This window comes from Felis catus, chromosome A3 (genome assembly GCF_018350175.1).
Source record: "Felis catus isolate Fca126 chromosome A3, F.catus_Fca126_mat1.0, whole genome shotgun sequence".
In the NCBI taxonomy this organism is placed as follows: Eukaryota; Metazoa; Chordata; class Mammalia; order Carnivora; family Felidae; genus Felis; species Felis catus.
The window spans coordinates 34,947,852-34,961,423 of record NC_058370.1 but is presented as its reverse complement, the minus strand read 5'-3'; the positions used below and the strand labels follow the sequence as shown (position 1 = coordinate 34,961,423).

At 44.4% G+C, this 13,572-nt stretch overlaps 1 protein-coding gene across 12 annotated transcripts in view; it reads right to left on the bottom strand.

Moving 5' to 3' along the window:
• Positions 1-13,091, bottom strand: part of PLCB4 (phospholipase C beta 4) — a 419,557-nt gene extending 406,466 nt beyond the window's left edge. For 5 of the 12 annotated variants that reach the window (XM_045053870.1, XM_045053873.1, XM_023251458.2 and 2 more), the window contains exon 1: positions 12,929-13,071. The gene's annotated coding sequence lies outside the window, so the exon portion shown is untranslated. Of the gene's footprint in view, positions 1-12,660; positions 12,798-12,928 lie in introns of those variants that run through there. The other 7 variants (XM_045053872.1, XM_045053871.1, XM_023251459.2 and 4 more) reach the window with 5 other exon arrangements.
• Between the last annotated feature and the right edge of the window lie 481 nt (positions 13,092-13,572).

The window sequence follows — 13,572 nt, the reverse complement described above, 5'->3', positions numbered from 1 at the left end:
GGAGACAACTGTGGGAGGTGTGCAGGATTCGGCCAGTTGCAGAAGGGGGTCGAGTGCACAGTCAGCAAAGGCACTATGGCCACCGACCTCGTGTTCTTAGAATTTTAATGTAGCTTAGTACAGGTGATGCAAATTAAAGCATTAAAACTTCACTGTTGTGGTCTGGCTGGGGATGGCTTATATTTGGCAAATCAGAGAAACAGAATTCAGTCCTGAAAACAATAAGGAGCTGTTGAAGCATTTCAGAAGTAACACTATGGAAAGATTTGTTTTGTGCAAATTACTTTGGCTGAGTAAAGAGAATGGGGTAAAGCGGCAGAGATGTAAATTTATAAAGTAGCTGTTTATCCACCTCCTCCAGTAAACTGTAAAGCCCTGAGGGCAAGAGCTGCAACTCACTTGCTGTTACAGTACCTGATACTCACTTAATAGCCAGCACAACACAAGGATAAGGAATGAATGAGAGAACAACAGGGAGGCAGATTAAAACATTACAGGTAGAATAGGGGCACCTGGGTAAGTGTCAGACTTCGGCTCAGGTCGTGATCTCTCAGTTCGTGAGTTCAAGCCCCACATCGGGCTCCGTGCTGCCAGTTCTCTCAAAAATAAACATTAAAAAATTTTTTTAAAAAAATTACAGGCAGAATCAATGCACAGAATGTTAAGAACAAAACTGAGGCACATGAATGGAGAGAAGCAGACAGAATTGCAAGGTACTAATGAGACAGACTCCACAGATCAGTGACTTGTATCACGAAGATTTAAAACCCAGGATGAGACATGGATTTGAAGTGAAGTTGAGGACTTCTCTTTTGGACACAATGATGTGAAAGTATCCATAGGATTTGAATGTTAAGCTATCCAGCAGACAACAGGCTACAAGGGGAGCTCAGACAAGAGGTCGGGGATATAGGAGTCATCAGCAAATAGGTTGTAAAAATGGTAGAAGTGGATGAGTTATGTTGTACAGAAAGTAAACAGAGCAAGAGGAGTCAGGAAGAGACCTCCAGAGAATACCATTTTAAGAGCTGGGTGGTGGACAAGAGGTTCAGCAAGCTCTGTCTCTAATACATAAAATTGTAGAAGTTGAACAAGCAAGCGCTTGCAGTCAGGGACTTCGGGAGTGTGTAAGGTAACAGCAAAAGTGAACTAATCTACAATGCCTCAGGTTGGCAAAGTGACGTGACTTCCCCAGAGTCACCAACTCAGGGAATTTGCACAGTGGTAGCTGCTAACAGCTAGTGCCTTGCTTTCTTACACCATAACATGTGGAGGTAAGAAGAGATGAACTCTGATATTCCTTACAGCAGTAAGATTTTATGATTCTAATCAAGTTTCACTGCTTGTTCATTCAGAACAAGTACACAAACCAAACAGAGCAGTCTACCTTTTCAAACAACAGGGCCACGGAAACGAGGAAATAAATGAGCCCAAAATCTCAGAGTCTTACTGCCATGTTGAACAAATGGAAAAATAAAGCTTGTTCGTTTCCATTCAGTGATGCTAATGATTCAGTTAAATTGACTTCTTTGAAGGGAAATTACTGCTAATAACCTTAATTTCCTCCTCGTCTCTTCCCCCAGGTACCTGACATTTTAAGTAAAATATTTTCATAAAATATTAAAAGCAAAAGAATTATATGTTAGGTATCCAACTCCATATTGACAGACTTTATGAATCTCTTCTGTCTCAGCTGTCTACAGCCTATACTTTTGGTTCTTCAGATAAACCCATAAAGTTTTCCATTCTATGCATATGCCAAGAAACAGAATCCATTTCAAATGAACCAAAAATTACCAAAAAAAAAAAAAAACACAAAAGGTTTCTCTAAGGCCCACCACACAAATCTTACTGATGTTAGCCATGTGGCATGGCAGAACACTCCCATCTTCAATTTAAATGTAATCATTGTAGCTGTTTGCTCTTTTTTGCCCACCAAACCAGGCCATGGGCTTTCCACCCTGGCCTGACCTCTGATACCCCTGCTATGGAATGGCAGGTGGGTGGAGTCCACATTTGACTCCCCAGACCCATTTGCCATCCTTCTCCAGCCTTGCCTCCTCCCCTGTGCCATTTGGTTTCTGACTGGATTCAGCTAATGGATGGCATCAGACAGAAGCTTGGGGGGCAAGGGAAGCGTGAGGCAGGCATATTTATTCCCCCATGGTGTCCCTGCAGGCACATTCCAGGTCGACTGTGTCCCCCTACGAAAGGACACAGCTCATGCCAGACAGCCCTTCTTTCCCCTTCAATCAGAACAAGAACAGCTCCCCACCGTTGCTAAGTCCCTTTGCAGCACCCACCTGGTTGTGTTCCCTACACCTGCCCATACCTTCCAAAGGGTCCCTTTATTAAACCCTCCGCAGGACTCAGTTTACACATGCCATCTGTTCCTTGGCAGGCCCTGAATGACACAGAGTTAAAGAGTGACCAGCTGGGGCCCTCCACTGTGGCTCTCACAGACATTATCAAAGGAAATTGTCTGTAAACTGTAAATCATTGCAACATTTCCATGAGCAAAACCTAGTACACACTTTCTTGAATAGCAAGGTTTCGATGCCAAGGAAATATAAATGAATCCTACCATATTTCTACAATTCAGCGTGCTGTAAAAATAAACATGCAGAAGGCACACAATCAGAATCCGAATGTCACTGCCAACCTAACCAGAAATTTTTTTAAATGGATATCTGGAGAGACATGAGAGAACCAAAGCCATCTTTAAAAACAGAAATATTTCACTTGCCTACACTTTACCCAGATCAAGATTACTAAACCTGATCCCGTGATACTTTAAGGTCAAGCAAGTCAGTCTTTCAAGGGATGGCACAAAATTCTAAAAAGTACTAATTCACTTCGTGTTATTGGTCACAACTATAGTTGTTGAAGTTGTGACTTCTGAAAAAAATTGAGAATCGGTGACCTGGATTTTCTGCATTTTCCCAGTATCTCTCTTTTAAGTGAAAATAAAGAGTGGTTTCTAATGTATATATATCATTTGTCTATATATCATTTCTAAATATTATGAAAATTACCTTCAGGTATCTATTAAATAATAAATCTCAATAAAATAGCATTACCTCTGAACTTTATAATTCTCTAAGTAGAAAGTAAATGAGATTCTTAAATAAGTAAGTATTTGAAAGTCAAAAGCTATAAATACGCCTGGACAGAATTTTTAGCAATGAAATTAACTTGATTTTCTCAGGTCAAAATCAACCTTTGTTGCCTTTCCAGTGCCTCACTTCTCTGACCACATATTCAAGGGCGCTTATGACATGTCCCTGGTGTGAGAAATCTAGAATGTCACAGCTAACCAAACTGGTCAGAATACAGATTTTCAATTCAGAGTCTGCAAGGTATCTTTTTACTAAGGGGTTTTTAAACCGGCCTCTGAACTGAGAAATTCATTTTGATTAAGTATTGCATTTTCAAGAAATTTAAGGACATAGGCTATTTCTCAAGTCATTTCCTGGTGCACGTATATAAATGAAATCCCACTGAATTAGTGAAACAATGTAACAACGTGAGACAGGCTTCAGTTAGAGGATATGTTCATAATTTGAGGTTCCATGAGATAGAAATTCTTTGGAGGCCTTTCTTAAAGGCAATTTGGCATTGCTCTCTCAAAATGTAAAATATGCATACCCCTTTGACCAATTAGTTCTATTTCTAGGAACTTAGCTACAAGAAAATCTTGCACTTGTGCACAAAGACCTATGTACAATGATCTTCCAATCTTCCAGTGTGCAACAGTGAAAACAGGTGAATGGTTAAATAAAATATGGTGTACCCGCACTACCAAAGTTTCTGTAATGTTAGAAGGAAAAAGATAACCAGTACAGTGACATGGGAAGAGCTTCATGACATACCTTAATTGGACAAAAGCAAGTCACAAAAAAATGTAGACAGAATAATGGTACTTATATAATAAGAAAAAGATGAATATATACTCACACACATAAATGCACAGAAAAGGGAGAAGAAACAGGCACTCTAAGCTGTTGCCAATGATCATATTTGGGGATAAGTGCAGGTGGGTAAGAGTATTTTACATTTTGTTTCTGTGTTTCTATATTGTCATTTGGATTGGTACGTATTAATGCATCACATTCATCATCTTCAAAACCAGTGAAAATAAAAAATTAACAGAAATCCTAGAAGGGGTTTGGTGATTTGCCCAATGATAATGCATCAGCAGATATGGGAGAAATCCATCTCAAAGGGACTTTACTCTGATTTGATCACTTGTGATCACTCATTTAAGAACCAAAAGGAAAATGAGGGCTGTTAAGTAGACTGCACCTTGCAAAGCTAACCTGCAGAAACAGATCTACATTCTGTATGTCCAGGACAGGTACGGCAACACCAAATAGCTGGGGGATTGTGGGGGACTGGTTTGAGTTTGAGACTGTGACGCATGCAAAAACCTGCATGTCCCCATAAATGAAATCACCTAATTCTCCACACTTAAGGTGTTCTTGTTTTATTTTTTTAATTTTTTTAACGTTTACTTATTTTTGAGAGAAAGAGACACACACACACAGAGCACAAGCAGGGGAGGGGAAGAGAGAGAGGGAGACAAAGAATCTGAAGCAGGCTCCAGGCTCTGAGCACAGAGCCCAATGTGGGGCTCGAACTCATGAACCATGAGATCATGACCTGAGCCAAAGTTGGACACTTAACTGAGCCACCCAGGCACCCCAAGGTGTTCTTATTTTAAAGCAGCACCATGTAATCGGAGAGAAAACCATGTCCTGCCTCCCTTAACTTTGTAAATTTGCTAACGTCTTAGAATAACGAGGGTGAGGAAAAACAGGCAGAAATTCAGAATCTAAGATCTATATGCACTGAAAATAAATGGCCATAGCAACCTTTGTAAGAAATTTAACAGGAAAAAAAAACACTCATGAATAAAGAAGATGCCATGCTTACTTAAAGATGAAAGTACAGTACTGACCCTTTCTAGTACTCAGTGTTTCCCAGTGCAGTTGACAAAAGGACCAAAATGGGACCTGATGGGCAGAATTCGTTCCACAAATGGGTTTTGTTTGGCCACCCCAGGGGTTGACATGCTTGTTTTTCTTTAATTCATTTCTAAACATTTTTAAATGAGATCACACACTTAAAAATAAATCTGGATTTCATGCTTCTCTTAAGATTGTAGAGAATTTCCATGCCTACCTGGCGCAAACGTGTCAGCCCTGCATGGCAGCTGTTCCCTAGGAAGGGGCACTACGGGCCTCCTGGATACATGAGACCCCTACCACTCCCTAAGGTCTCTAACACCCAGCCAGCTACCTGTTGTTTACCTGGCCCTCAGAAAAATAAGAGTGTGCCACACCCTGGATGGCACCAGGAGGGACCTTACCAGGTAAAAGTTGGCCCTGCAGAAATCTAAAATTCTTTTTTAGGCTACCCCAGAGTAGTAGTTAGTAATCTCCTTCTCTCAGACTCTGGCCCATGCACCTGCAGAAACAAAACTATGCAGGATTACATGAAGACCCATGGTGTGATGCTCAACTTCCTATTTCAATGCCATGTTTACAGCAGCAGGGTTGCCAGAAGCTTCTCTGTCATCCCTCACCCCAGTCACTTAAAATAATGGTCACAAAGCTTTTGTTTCCCCATGTTTATTTATTTTGAGAGAGAGAGAGAGAGAGAGAGAGAGAGAGAGAGAGAGAGAGAGAGAAAGCACACAAGCAGGAGAGGGACAGAGAGAGAGGGAGACAATCCCAAGCAGGCTCCACACTGTCAGTGCAGAGCCCGATGTGGGGCTTGATCTCACAAACCTTGAGATCATGACCTGAGCCCAAATCAAGAGCCAGATGCTTAACCCACCGAGCCACCCAGGCGCCCCAGGTCACAAAAGTTTTTATGGCAACAAATCCTTCGGCAGCATGTACCTCAGCTGCAGATAACAGCCCAATGGTTAGAAGTCGGCGTTCCAGCATCAGTCTCCCTGGGTTTGCATCCTACCTCTAAACTGAACCCCACGAAGTCACTTCACCTTCCCAAGCCTCCAAGTGTAAAATGGAGAGACTACCAGTAACCACCCAAAAAAGGATTAAATGACAGGGCACACTTTAATTGCTCAACAAATGTCTGTTGTTTTGTTGCCGCTGTTGCTGTTACCATGTAAAGTGGAGACGCTGAGTGCACCCACTGAAGCCCCAGTGGGAAAACAGGAGCCACCAAGCCTCCTAACACCAGCGATCGCCAAACTGCTCTCATGGATACCTCTCTCCTTCCAGGCCCCGATGGCTTACTATGGTCTCTTGTACAAGCCTGGTGGGAGGCACAGATGACCTGGTGACAGCACCTGACTCACTGAGTGACAGTCACCGAATTTGAGGCAGTTAGGGCTGAGTTAATGTCACATGCCCCTGTCCAACCGCAGTCACAGAGAATCCAGAGGAAGATCTAGAACCTCACAGCAGCCCAAAAAGGTGCCCAGAACTTTCTGTAACTTGCAGGGAGAGCAGAGCAAGCGTCCTAAGTTCTACAGGAACTGACTCAGCCTGCTTTGTAAGGACAGGTCCAACATCTGCTCCTACAGAGGAGGAGAACGAGAGGGTGAGCAGTAACCCTAGCAGCATCAGAAGGACTGATAACAGTAGCAGCAACAGCAACAGTAACACAATACCCAGTATCGTGCACAGTACAGTGCCGGGCACTTTTGTCCTGTGGAGTCATTCTCCCCGTGTTACAGACGGGGGAACTGAGTAGATGCCCAGGGTCACACAGCTAATAGATAACACAGTCAAGATTTGAACTCGGGTCTGCCTGATTCCAACACCTCAGGGTCTTAGCAACATCACACTGCTGAAAGTGTGCAACCCCTGCCACCCCCGCCACCCCGTGCTTACCCTCCACCTGTCTCTAAGACGAAGTGTTTCTAGGGCAGTTGTCCTTTACCTTCAGTGGGGTCACAGACCCCACCCTCAAAATCTAGTGAATTGTATAGACCCTTATGAGCATAATATTTTTTTAAGTGTATTTACTTATTTTGGGGGAGAGAGAGAGAGAGAGGAAGCATGAAAAGGGGAAGGGCAGAGAAAGAGAGAGACAGAAGGAGAATCACAAGCAGGCTCCACACCGTCAGCGCGGACCTCAATGCCAGGCTCGAACTCACGAACCACGAGATCATGACCTGAGCCGAAATCAAGAGTTGGACACTTGACTGACTGAGCCACCCATAATATTTTTAAACGCATAAAATTAAGTGCACAGTTGCATGGGTGGCTCAGTTGGTTAAGCATCCAACTCTTGGTTTCGGCTCAGTCATGATCTCACCATATGTGAGATCCAGCCACGTGTCAAGCTTGTGCTGACAGCACGGAGCCTGCTTGGGATTCTCTCCCTCTCCCTGGCTCTCTGCCCCTCCCCCACTCGCACTGTCTCTCAAAACAAATAAACTTAAAAAAAAATAGGAAGGGGGTACCTGGGTGGCTTTGGCTCAGGTCATAATCTCGTGATCTATGAGTTCAAGCCCCACATTGGGTTCTGTGCTGACAGCTCAGAGCCTGGAGCCTGCTTTTGATTCTGTGTCTCCCTCTCTCTCTCTGCTCTTCCCCCACTTGCACTCTGTCTCTCTCTCAAAAAAAAAAGTAAAATAAAATAAACATTAAATTTTTTTTTAAAAAAAAATGGGGCACCTAGGTGGCTCAGTTGATAAAGTGTCCAACTTTTGATTTTGGCTCAGGTCATGATCTTGCAGTTCATGGGATCTAGTCCCACGTCGGGCTCTATGCTCTATCCCTCTCATTCTTCCCCTCCCCCACTTGTACTCTCTCTCTGTTTCTCAAAAATATAAATAGATAAACTTTTTTTTAATTTTTTTTTAACATTTATTTATTTTTGAGACAGAGAGAGACAGAGCATGAACGGGGGAGGGGCAGAGAGAGAGGGAGATGCAGAATTGGAAGCAGGCTCCAGGCTCTGAGCCATCAGCCCAGAGTCCCACGCGGGGCTCAAACTCATGGACCGTGAGATCGTGACTTGAGCTGAAGTCGGACGCTTAACCGACTGAGCCACCCAGGCGCCCCTAAATAGATAAACTTTAAAAAAATCAAGTGCAAAGGAAACTACATTGGAATATACTTATCGAAATAATTAAAGAAAAACAAACTGGACATACCTAGTAATATATTTGCAACCCATTAAACATCAAGATTCAGAGCGACAATAATACTTAGTCTGTCACTTGGAAGTAAGTGCAAATAAAGATGTAATTCATTTGCCAGCTATACTCACAGACCCACCAAAGTCCATCCTGAAACCATTACGAGGTAGACCCAAGACGAAGAACTCCTGTTCTAGAAGTGAGCACAAGCTGTCAAGTGTAAATCTAATGGTCTGTGTGGTCTCTTCTCTCTGGATGAGCCGCTTATCACTAATTACTTCAAGTGACCTTCCTCTGGTTCTAAAGAAATGGCTACTTCAGCCATGTCAGGGAGCCAAAAACATCCTTTAATTGTTCAGGAGGAAAAGAATGCTTTAAGGGCAATGGATCTTAGAGCAGTGATTTGCCTGGCCCAAGGGTGGTGTGGTAGCTAGAGGTAGAATTTCTCAACCCTCAGCATACCAAAGGATCATGGGAGAGGAGCCCTGAAGGAGACTCCCAGTCAACAGGATAAGATAAGGCTATCTGGCCTTCACTTGGTATGCGACCTTCTCATTGAAGGATTTATAGGTAGTAGGCTACAGAGGTGTTCAGAGAAAAACTTTCTTTTGATTTATGTATCTTTCAACTATTTTGATTCCTCAAAGAACAGAAAAGAAAAAGTGGATAGAGTTCATGCAGAGAAAAATAAAAACTGCTGACCATTCATCCTCTTGCACAGAAGGATCTCCCAGCTAAGACCTGGAAGGTAGGGTTTTAGTGATTCTACTTCCTCTATGAACTTGGGATTACACCTTGAGCATATGAAAAGCATCCAAAGGCATGAGCTTCCACAGAGACTTTTACAAAGTGGGATTTGGGGGTGGTTGTTGCAATTAAGTGAAATTGGCTTTCAGAATAAAAAGCGACTCTGGGTGATTTCTTTTTTTTTTTTTTTTTTTTTTTTTTTGAAAGCAGGCTTAATTCCCATGAGGGCAATGCAAACTTTTCACTCACCTACTCAGTAATGCATTATCACCCAGCTCTACTTCCACTGGGGAGTAGAAGTAAACTACCCATTTTTATATTTGGTTAGCTAAAGAATCACAGCCTCTGAATGTGCCAGACCTTTCTATTATTCTAAGGTATAACTACACAAACAATACTACACCTTGAGGAAGTATTTCTACTTTAAAGGGGAAGGCTTTATCAAAAAAGAAACTATGACACAGAAAAACAAATAACAATGGGGGGAAGACCTATGTAAGGTTATTGTATTTCCTAAACACCACAGGGGAGACAAAGAACACAGAATGGACAGTAATGAAAACTAAGCAGTGTCCCTGCCGACACAGTTAACACCTGAACGCCACCAGCAAAACCACAGAAAGTCGCTGCTGCCCACCGTCAGCAATGAAAAGCTGTATTTATTTCTCGATAGGCGGTGGGTCTTTTCGGCTGACACTAATATGGCCTACAAGTTCACATTACGAGGGGAAAATCACCTATTTTAGAAACTTCAGTCTGGACATGAAATACTAAGTGTGATCATTAAAGCGTCTCCATTAGTCCTTGACCTCATTCTGCGTATAAAACGCAGAAGTTCTTGGTTTGACAAGACCTACTGTGATAGCCAGTTTATTAAAAGCCTAGGTCATGAATGCCAATAAACACACGGTTTCATCCCTACTTTACAAGTGGTCACAAAGGACGACAACTTAGCTGCAATCTGGTAAATAATTTTAAGTTTCAAAGAATATCTTTGCTTCTCCAAAAATATTTGAGTTCACTATTAAGGGCATTTGTGGAGAATATGAGAAATAATCTTTCTTTTCTATGACTACATTAAGTGCTGTGATTCAAAAAGATAAAAATTTACTCTCAATACAAGACTTTAAAACGTCAACAAACTCAGCAGCTAATTACTAACAATTTTTTAAAATAATCCATAAAACGGGAGGGGGTGCCTGGGTGGCTCAGTTGGTAAGTATCCGACTTCAGCTCAGGTCATGATCTCATGGTTCGTGAGTTCAAGCCCTGCATCGGGCTCTGTACTGACAGCTTGCTCAGAGCCTGCAGCCTGCTTCAGATTCTGTGTCTCCCTCTCTCTCTGCCCCTCCCCCACTCACACTCTGTCTCTCTCTCAAAAATAAAAATAAACACTAAACAAATAAATACATAATCCATAAAACGTATTACTTAAATTGTGATATTTGAGTTTGCTGACCACATCTGAAAGTTTTAGGATGGAAATGCAACACAAAATCCAGAAGCTAACTTCACTCCTATCACATCCGTTCACAAATTAGCACACCAGTTTGATCCGTTTAAGGAAAATACAGCAGCAAGAAAAGTCACTTTCACCCCAATTTTAACTTCAAGGGGTTGGAATAACTACTAGGTAAACACATTTCAATTCTTAGTAAGTATAACTGGCCCATGTTATCAAAATCAGCAGTACACACGAAGGCAAAGACAGTTGGATGCACTCTTGGGAAAGACAAAAAAGCAGGGTCAAAGGCACTGGCTAGGTCTCTGCTGGACATGAAATAGCTCAAAGTGACAGATTTTAAAGATTTTCAACGTCCACTTCTGCAAAAGCTTTTTGGTAACCCTACCACTCTTGAAACCTCCAGTTTTCGCTATCTCATAAGCAAAAACATACCACCTCAAGATTCCGGGGACATAAGCAGTTTAATATCATTCACATTTTTAGGCACACAAATATAAAACTCAGAAGACAGTATTTGAGAACAAAGCTCTTCTGTGTGGGTGTGCATTTGTAAAATAAAGGTAGAATTATTCCGACAGATAGAAATGTGTATCCAGTGATCAAACAGAGTCTTAGAAATTCTGTTTTGACAGTTACTTGTAGAATAGCATTTTCAACAGCCATTAATTCAAAGCTGGGTGGTGATATCATCAAAGCTAAATCACAACGAAGTTCGGATGGTTGAGTAATAACACAATTAATCTAATAGAGGGTGCCTTTAGCTCTGCTATGTTATATGCAAAGGGTTACTAGCTCTGGCAGCAAGTCTCGTAATATAAAAATGCCAATAAAAAATGCTCTTAAGAAGTAAATTTCTATGAAAACAGGTGTTCTCCCAAGATGGCAATCATTTATTAAACTTCTACAGTTCAAAATGAAGATGACATAATAGATTGAAACACCAGCTGAAAACTATGCAAGACTGTCCTATGAAAAACACAGCATTCTAGATTACATAACATGGATAATGGCAGATTAAACCACTCGCCCCTACCTAGCTGGATTTCTGTGCTTCTAGAGGACTCTACAACTTAGGCCACTGAAGTTTGAAGAGTACATAACATTAGGTTCTCAGTTCAACCACATGTTTTTGAAACCAAGAGTCCTGAAAAAACTAAAAGGATAAAGTTAAATTTTACACATACACACACACACACACACACACACACACACACACACACAAACACACACACACAGTTTGTCCTGAAGAACACAGTTCCTTAGACACTTTCTTACCCTCTTTGTAGATGGCCCAGGTAAATTCACCAGTTGCTTTTCCTAGTCATGTTTACTGTATGAATCTTATTTCCCTTTAAAGAGGAAACTCAATACAATTTTAGGTATCACAGAGCTATGTTGGAATGATATTATTGCCAGCCAAACAATTATTAAGCATCTATTTCCACACACTCATAACTTAACTTACAGACCACCATGTATCATATTTATGGTAAAAAAAAAAGTGACCTGCCATTAATGGTTTGAACGAAATTAAACTTAAAACATCTGTGTTTATAACAATAGACTCACTACAAGAGTATAAAAAAAAAGAGGAGTAGGAAGTGATCTCTCAAATACATGCAAGTGTTTAAAAATATAATGGACATTTGTATTTTCTCTAGAAAAATGATACTTTATGAGAGTTTTATGATTCTAGATTAAGGTACATTTAGAAACAACTGGAAATTGAATTCTGTATTTCCGTATTTCTATACTGTCCTGCCTATAAAGTCTACAGTCAGAAGTACTGTACTATATACACAGGGTCTAATTAGTTAAGGAAAAGGCAACTTTAAAATTCTGAAAATAAGACAGCCTTTAATCTCCATCACTTATATGCCTTTAGGAGGCAGGAACACTGCCCCCCACCGAATGCTGGCCTGTCAGTGTTGTTTTAAGTGGAAATAATCATTTCTATTACCTCTCCAGAAGAGGTAAGAAGATCCCCATGCATACACATTTACATGCTTTGCACAGTGCCAACTATTTCCAACCAAAATAATCATATACACGTCGGGCCAAGCTATTTCTAGCCAGAAGCGGTGAACGTCTGCACCGAGTCTGAGGAAACCCAGTGGGCGATGATTATAGAGGAGGGGGTGGCGCGAGGACCCCTGCCTCCCGCGCGCTCGGCGCCTCGCACCCCGCACCTGCACCGGCTCCCCGGCAGGGCATCCGGGTGCGCGCGCGCGCGTCCGGGACGCACCCGCCGGGAGCAAACAAGCCCGGCGGGCCCGGGCGGGCGGGAGCATCCTCGGGCGGGACCCGAAATGCCTTCTCCTACCTGTCACTTGGCCGGGAGCTGCTGCCGGGGATGCGGCCACGGCCGCCGCCTGGAGACCCAGTGTGTGCGCGCGCGTGTGTGCGCGCGTATGTGTGTGAGATCTTGTTTGCGGTGCGGCTCACTTACTGCTCCCCGCGCCACCAGCCCCCTCCCCCCCTAGAGAGCGGGCCGCCGAGCCCCCTCCCGGCGCGTCCGGTCCCGCCCTCCCGCCGGCCCCCGCCCGCCCCCAGCCTCCCCGCCTCCCCGCCTCCCCGCGCGCGATCCTCACCTCTGCCGAGGGCGGGGGGTCTCCGCGGGCGCTCCTAGCCGAACCCGAGGGGTAGCGCCGGCCCGCTCCGCCCGCCCGCCCGCGGGGCTCGGCGTGTCCCCGGCCCCGGGCCCTGCCGCCGCTTCGTGGCCGGCCGCTCCCTCCGCCCCAGCCCCGAGTCTCCCTCCCGGTTCGCCTCCCGGCTCCAGAGCCCAAGCTGTCGCCTCGCAGCCCCAACCTGCCCAGGCTACGGAGCATGCCCAGTGCGGCGCGCCCGGGCTGGGCTGGGGGTGGGCAGGGGCAGGGCTGGCCGCCCGGCTGCCGCGAGCCGGCGGGCGGGGAGGGGGCGCCCGGCGGGCCGGGGGCGCAGCCTCGCGGCCTGGGGCGGGCGACTCTTGGAGGGTCGCGGGCCGCGCTGGGAGGAGGTGGGTGGGGCATCCGGGAAAGCCGCCTTGCAGCGCACTCCTCGGGGGTCTTCCCGGCCGTCCACCGCAGCCCCAACCCCGCGGCACGTGCCCAGTGTCTGGGGGTCGGGGTGCGCGCTGAGTGGCGCGGGGCGCAGAACCTTGGGGGTAGGGGGGAGTGGCACCCTGCTCCGCTAGGAGACCAGCAGCGTGGGCCCCGGGGCGGGAGTGGCGGTGAAAAGTGGAGGGGGGGTCAGGACT